Genomic DNA, 8,450 nt, shown 5'->3' on the forward strand with positions numbered 1-8,450 from the left:
ATATATATATATATATATATATATATATATATATATATATATATATATATATATATATATATATATATATATATATATATATATATATATATATATATATATATATATATATATATATATATATATATATATATATATATATATATATATATATATATATATATATGTATATATATATATATATATATATATATATATATATATATATATATATATATATATATATATATATATATATATATATATATATATATATATATATGTATATATATATATATATATATATATATATATATATATATATATATATATATATATATATATATATATATATATATATATATATATATATATATATATATATATATATATATATATATATATATATATATATATATATATATATATATATATATATGTATATATATATATATATATATATATATATATATATATATATATATATATATATATATATATATATATATATATATATATATATATATATATATATATATATATATGTATATATATATATATATATATATATATATATATATATATATATATATATATATATATATATATATATATATATATATATATATATATATATATATATATATATATATATATATATATATATATATATATATATATATATATATATATATATATATATATACGTGTATAATAGACGGAAACCGTAAACAAGAATTGTAGATCTCTAAGCGGTTATTATATTATTATATAAATTGTTGTACTTAAAATACTTCCTTAATGCTCATTATTATATAAATTTTTGTACTTAAAATACTTCATTAACGCTAATTATTATAAAAAAAATTGTACTTAAAATATTTCTTTAATGCTAATTATTATATAATTGAACCAAATAGCAATATTTCTGACTATTTTTTATTTACTGTTAATGATATACTCCCGAAAAGAAAAATTGTCAGGGTCTTTAGTTCTTGTCCATAATTAAAAGACCCTGTATATAATTGAAATAAAGGCAATCCTGTCTTTTGCAAATAGCCAGCTCACTATGCACTTTTTCCAAAAATGACTAAAAACAGAAGTTTTTGATCCGAACCTTGGGTGTCTTTTAGTTCAAGAATTTTCTCGATCGTAGAAATGATTTTTTCTTTCTTGCCTTTCCTGTGCTTGTTACATTCCAATTTCTACCTTATGTCATATTTGCATTAAATTAGATAAATTATATGAGTATCCACATTTCTTACCAGACTATAAGTTCGAGAGGTTTCAGGATTTTGCATGACAGTAGGAGTTTTATTTCACTTCCTAAATGCCGTAACTCTTTTGATACCATTCATCATGGTCACGTTTATTGTAAATAAGTCAGCTTTCTATTGTATTATTTGTATCAATACCTCTAGTGAAAGAAGGTTGAGTCCACATTAACTCTCTCTAAATAACGACGACTACTATCCTCATACAACAATGTCTCCCGAAAATTTCATTTCATCTGCATAATGACATTGTTTATATCTTTACTTTTTTTCTTTTCTTCTTTTTTTACCTAAACTAACTGACTTGAAATGCCTATTATTGATATGTTATTATGGTCATGAACTAATGCTTGTCCCAGTTCAAATCATTGATTTAATTACCCTTAAAGCTTAAAGGTTTTCAAACATTAAGGTACGTACGGTAACTTCATTATAAACCCCTAACCAGAATGGAGAGAGAAGAGTTTTATTTGTGTCGTGGTTTAATAAATTAAACTTCGTCTTTTTTTGCTTTTCCAGCCTACCCCACAATACCGAGCTGTCTTCGCGATAATGAATATTCTTATTTTCAAAGAAACTTCTCGGTTATGTTCTGAAGAAGCCAACATGATAATTGCGAAACGTTAGCAAGTTCGATTCATCAACACCTTATGCAGAATGAAATAAGAAGATTTATAAATAGTTAATTCTGGTTCATTACGTCTCAGATCAGTGGCGCCCAATAACCTTCCCCTACTTTCCGATTAACCCAACTCACTTTGGTGTTCGACGAGCTAGAGTACAAATTTGCACGCACCTGGACATCCTTTCTGAAAAATACACATTTTTAAATTTAATTCTATAATATATTTTCTAACTTACAAACAAAGGCGTGGTATAGCTTCCCCTCCCCCTTACGCCACATTTCCTATATATATATATATATATATATATATATATATATATATATATATATATATATATATATATATAATAATGTCATTATGCATTATGCATTATTATAGCGCCTGGATAGGTTTGATGGCTGTGCATAGTGAGCTGGCTATTTGCAAAAGACAGGATTGCCTTTATTTCAATTATATACAGGGTCTTTTAATTATGGACAAGAACTAAAGACCCTGACAATTTTTCTTTTCGGGAGTATATCATTAACAGTAAATAAAAAATAGTCAGAAATATTGCTATTTGGTTCAATTATATAATAATTAGCATTAAAGAAATATTTTAAGTACAAATTTTTTTATAATAATTAGCGTTAATGAAGTAGTTTAAGTACATAAATTTATATAATAATGAGCATTAAGGAAGTATTTTAAGTACAACAATTTATATAATAATATAATAACCGCTTAGAGATCTACAATTCTTGTGTTTATGGTTTCCGTCTATTATACACGTTCCTCAAGATATCCCAATCTAGACGCGATGACGTCATTTACTATTAAGACGTACTACATAATTTCAGAAAATAAATGTTTTCTCAAAAACCATTTACTTTATTGGAAAAATTCATCGATCAGATCTAGTGTTATAATATCTGGATTTTTTGGCTTATGTACATGTTGCGTCGCTTATGGGCAACAAAATTGTGATTGTGAAAATTTCCGTTTTTGTGGGTAAATTAGTACCTAATGAAAGGTGTGCCATAACTTTGAGATTCGGCGATCTTGAAAGACACTTTATAAATGGTGGATTCATTTGGCAAAGCTGCATAGTGGTTCGCAGCCATCCCCGAATGATGCGATTGACGAACCTTTGGAGAAGTAAAGCTAAGAAAGGTCCTTTAACCTGGTATCAAATAATTTTCAATATGCTCTTTGAAAAATAAAAGGGCCGAAAATAAATATTTTTTGGCGAACGGGTATTATACGAATTCGGCGATTTAAAACCCTATGCGCGGGATGATTAAATTCCGACAAAATGCAAATATGTGACCGGCACAAAAAAAAATCGAATAAGATTAAAACTCCGGCCGGGGTAACGTTTTCGGGGCGAGTACCAATTCTGCCGGAGCGACGGCGGCAGCTACCCTGCTAATTAGCCCTTTGAGTTCGCGTCACAATCGCCCTAATCGCTAATCAAGTTAGGCTACCTGGTCAATCAAACCCCAGCAAATATTGGCGGCTTTGCTCTTGTTTAATGAATCGATTTTTATACGTTCCGCTTTTGACTACGTTCTCGCTACGGATATGCGTGTTTGTGCGGCACCGAACCGCACCGAAGATATTGGGTTGTGATTTCAGTGACTTTAATGGAGTTACCCGTTTCTTCTGTCATAAATAATACTTGATGACAACCAACTCCATTCAATGAATCAGTGGCAAGTGTTTGTATTATTCTCCATTATTTTTATTTATTTGGATTTGTTGAGTGTAAATCGTTTATTAACGGGTAGTTTACAAAATCTGAACTAAATGGTTGTGATATGTTTTGACTATTTTTATCTTTTCAAAGAAACTTCCACAGGTAATACTTTTTATGAAACTTCTGGATTAATCCTGCGTCGGTTTTTGTTGAGTCGAACTAGCTAACGTTTCTCCAATCATCCCGTTGGCTTCTTCAGAGCTTGACTGAAGCTGGCTCGCATTTTATTCTGTATCTGCTTTTATATTGTTTGATGGGGCAGAGCTAAGTGAGGGGCATAAAGACCGTCATATTGGTGGCGGGAAAAGACTTGAGTCACTGTTAATATTGTTAGTAGCTTATAGATTTCTATAGACTCTCGGATTTTGCGTTGATAGAAGAATTGATTATATGCAAGAATTTGAGTTTTATCAAACAAAATTTTATGTCCGGTTTCGTGATTGTATTCGGCAACTGTTGATGAGTTTATTTGTCTTAGCCTTAATGCTATTTCGTGTGTTTTGAGCCTAGTTGATTTTTTTTGTCCGGTCTCTCCAACTTATTCTTCGCCGCATATGAATGGAATGCTGTATCCTCCTGGCATCTCAAATTGAATTTTGTTTTTGACGTATCGAAGATGTTGAGAGATTTTTGGATAAGTGATAAATTTGGTTGCCGAACACAATCACGAAACCGGACATAAAATTTTATTCGATAAAACTAAAATTTTTTAATATAATCAATTCTTCTACCAATCCGAGAGTCTATAGAAATCTATAAGCAATCTAACGTCAGTCATCCGAGACGGTCTTTATGCTCCTAATTTAGCTCCGCCCCCCTCAAACAATATAAAAGCAGGTACAGAGTAAAATGCGAGCCAGCTTCAGTCAAGCTCTGAAGAAGCCAACGGGATGATTGGCGAAACTTTAACTAGTTTGACTCAACAAAAAGTTTTACAAAAGTATTTACTACACTTTTTTGGTAAATTCTTTTTGCATTTAAAAAAAATGCGTGTGTATTTCACTCTTTTTTTTTAAATATACTTTAAAAAATACATATTGCTAATTTCTTAGCAAAACGTTTCGAGTAACGCAACAAGTTTATTTATTTTAACAGCCAGATTATTTTATGTATAAAGGTATATTAAAAATTCAAATGTAATTGCAACCTTTAACAATATATAAAATAACAACATCACACATCACTATAGATAGCTATAAGACAACTATAAATTATATAACAAAGTATGCCTAGAGTTAGTTTCATTCAATATATTTATAATTGAAGAAAAAGATAAAATATATACAAAAATAACCAACACCCAGATCCAGAAATATTCTAAGATTTTTCTTGGTGAAGCTGAAGCTCAGTTACCTCACTAAAGTCCATCCCTGGTGCATCTTATACCTAAGATGCCAAAAAAATTGTTCTGTACGGTCTCAATTCGGTGATGGCTCCACATAAATGCCAATCGAAGTAACTTTTCTGGCACCTCTTGCTAAAAACTCTTCAAACCAAAAGAATCGATAAGCCGTGTTTTCGGAATCCCTGTGCGTACTGAACATTACCATTGTAATGCCGTTCTGCACGAGCACTCACTTCTACGGGAGAAAGACACATTTTGCAGCTCCAGCCAGAATTTCATGTCCCTTTGAAGTATTTCACAGTCTACATCTGAGCGCATGCACCTAAATGTTTTAATATCTTCTGCAAAAATTAGGTAGTCGGACTCCAATTGTCTTGCTACATCGTACTGAGTACTACTCTGTAGATAACATGACAACCATGACAATAACGAACCCACAAAACGAAACTCTTTTGGTTTGTTCAACAATACCCCCTAGTTCATTTGTTATGTGAAAAAGTTGGTGTTGCTCAAAAATCATGTTTCAGAAGACTCGCTCCAAAATTAGCCAATCCATTTTCTCCAACCACTTGAGTATCGCTGACTGTTACAAATTGGCATGTAGTTGCTAATGTCAGAGATACTCTTTTTGAAAATAGAGATGACAAATGAATGTTTCTATTTATCTGACAGTATGCCCAGACTAAGGGACTTATTGAAGAATAACAGCAATAGCTCACATAATAAATGAACACTCTCTCAGCATGAAGTTTTCAAGTTTGGTGTCGTATCAGAAATTGGTTGCAATATGCTTGGATATTTGCTTACCTCCTTCAGCATGCTAATCTCCTATGCACATACTCCCCGGAATTTGATCTTTACTGGGTTATGTACTTCACAAGCTTCTTATTTCCATTAACTGAGCTGATGAAAAGGTAATCAAATCAGTTTTCCAAGAAAATTTTGCAATTACAAACATAAAATTCCACAAAAATATAATACCAAAATCGAATTTGAAACGCGTAAGGATTCTGGTTCTTATCACCTTATCTATAATATTCGACTTGCAAATATAACGCTAAAATGATGAAAGATTGAACATGCGGATTACATTTTTGCTACAGAAGTGCATCATATCAGATGTGACTTCAGGTTATATCGAGTTATTTTAGTCTAGTCGATATTTTATAACTCATAAACCGTCACCCAATGGCACCATCGTCAGTTATAGATCATACGTATGTAATTTTTTTAAAAGAAATTCGTATTTGTTTTAGTCTAGTGTCTATAGTTTTTAATATACCTAGGTAATGGTTTACTTTCTGAAATAGTTCAAAGTTTTGATGCTAATCAAAGCTAATTTTGATTTATTTATTTGTTCACCTCGTAGATATGTGAAGGTTGTTCAATATATTAGAGAAAAAACAAGAAAAATTATCAACCAAAAAGGAATGTTCGTGAGTTATACAGACTATGAGCGAACAACATCATTAGGTGTTCGTTAAATTTGATAGCTTCTTTCAATTTTATTTAACTGTAATAAATATTTATTGATATTAATAATTTTGATATTAATTTGTTGATATTATCACCATTTGGTACCGCAAGCCTTCTACAAGGACGTGCTATTTCAGTAGTGGTAAATAGAAAGTATGATAGAAGTTTCTAGAAGGTTGTGGAACAATCGTAAGCCTTATGCAAGGGCAAGCCTCTTTCTGCTGGGCGCCTTTGAACAATAATTTTATTATTACGAGAAGGGTTTACTATCGGGCCGTATCAAAATATGATTCTTCTCGTGAGTGATTATGAATTTAGAGATGCAATTTAAGGATCATATTCTTTATGATACGAGACAAACTATACAATAAATAAAGATTAAACATTCTGAATAAAAGGCGATTTCAGATTTGAATTTTGAACGTTCACACCAGCAAAAATCTACGAACATAGCAAACCTTTAACATTTTCTTCAGACGGAACGTGAACCACATGCATGATAAATAACTCCCAAATCTTAAAGTATTAAGAAAAAACAGTTTTCATGATTATATCGCCCTGTCCGCAAATAGAAAAGTTCGAGTATATAGGCATTTCCGAGGACATGATTTAGTACAGAAATCGCTCGATTTGGTTGCTTTTCTCGAACTGATAATAGCCAAGAAACACATTAATACTCACATTCAACTTTCGCAACCATTTTTCGAAACTTTTGTCAACGCGAAACCTTTTGACGACGAATGAAAGGCAAAAATCAATTCAACCGCACCGCGTAATGAGATTTATTATCGAAAATCCCCAAATATTTATTTAGAAGTTGACGTGTCGACAATTCAGGTGGGAACTCTAGCCTCTTTTCGGATAAAGACGTGAAATTCTTGTTTGACGATACCGGCAACAAGGCGTTGCCGCACCTTTTACGTGCGTGAACCATCAATGAATGAGAATCAAACCGAGTGTGGAAAATTTATGTGCTTCTTGTCATTATGCCTCTCTGTCATTGATTAAAACGTTAGCCAAAAATAGATGCTTACTATATGAGCGATGATTTTAAGGCTAGTTTTGGTTAACTTTCGATATGCGGTGAGCTATTTTCGCCGTAGTAAAAAAATCGACACTAAAATTCTTTTTGCCTGTTCAGTTCAGAAAATTTGACCGATTTCGGCGTTGATGGACCAAAGTATTTTTTCTTGTAAGGGTCAACCACGAAGATTTGTTACTTTATATATCGAATAGATTTTTTTTCAAAAGTCTTAGTTTTGGTAAAAAGTTAAAATACCTTATATGGTATGGTATGGGTACTTTTATGGGATACCCTCGGTACTTTTAAACATAGAACGTTGGGTTTTCACGATAGTGTACTACTTTTTCGTGAGGCAAAAAAGATGCATCGACGAAATTTTCGTAGCCGTTTTACCTTTTAAGATACAGAGCTATATTGCAATTATTGTATTTTAATAAATTGACTATTGTTTGTGACAACAAAGAAAGAATAATGTCTGCGATTTGGGGATCTACTCAAAGCAGTCTATTTCTCTTCTTTTGGTATTTTTGTTTGATTGATACTTATAAATTTATTTTAATAATGGAAGCTTATGAAAATTATGTAAAATATGATGTGTTGGCATGTTTTATATAGAGTAATGAAAATTCTGAAGCAATTTCGGAATTGTAATTCCAAAAGTATTAGGGCTGTCACTATTATCATTATATGCGACCGTTTTTTAAGATATTTGCTCGTTGGAAAGCAGATTTATTTGAACACGAATCATTTGTTCACCCGCGTCCTAAAAGATACAACAAAGAGAACAGAAAAGAAAAGAGATAGCTGTTTTAGGATATGCAGAAGCAACACACCTTCGTTCTCATGTAGAAAAATTAAGAGAAGGAAATTGGTGCGCCCAAAATTGACCGTCAGAAGATCTTGAAGTAATGTTTGCATCAAATTTGCAACAAATGGAAGGTAATGATTTATTACGCAGACTTGTTATCTATCTATCTATGAATGCTTT

The sequence above is a fragment of the Cylas formicarius genome, unplaced genomic scaffold (assembly GCF_029955315.1).
Source record: "Cylas formicarius isolate icCylForm1 unplaced genomic scaffold, icCylForm1.1 PGA_scaffold_3__17_contigs__length_32017465, whole genome shotgun sequence".
NCBI classification, from domain to species: Eukaryota; Metazoa; Arthropoda; class Insecta; order Coleoptera; family Brentidae; genus Cylas; species Cylas formicarius.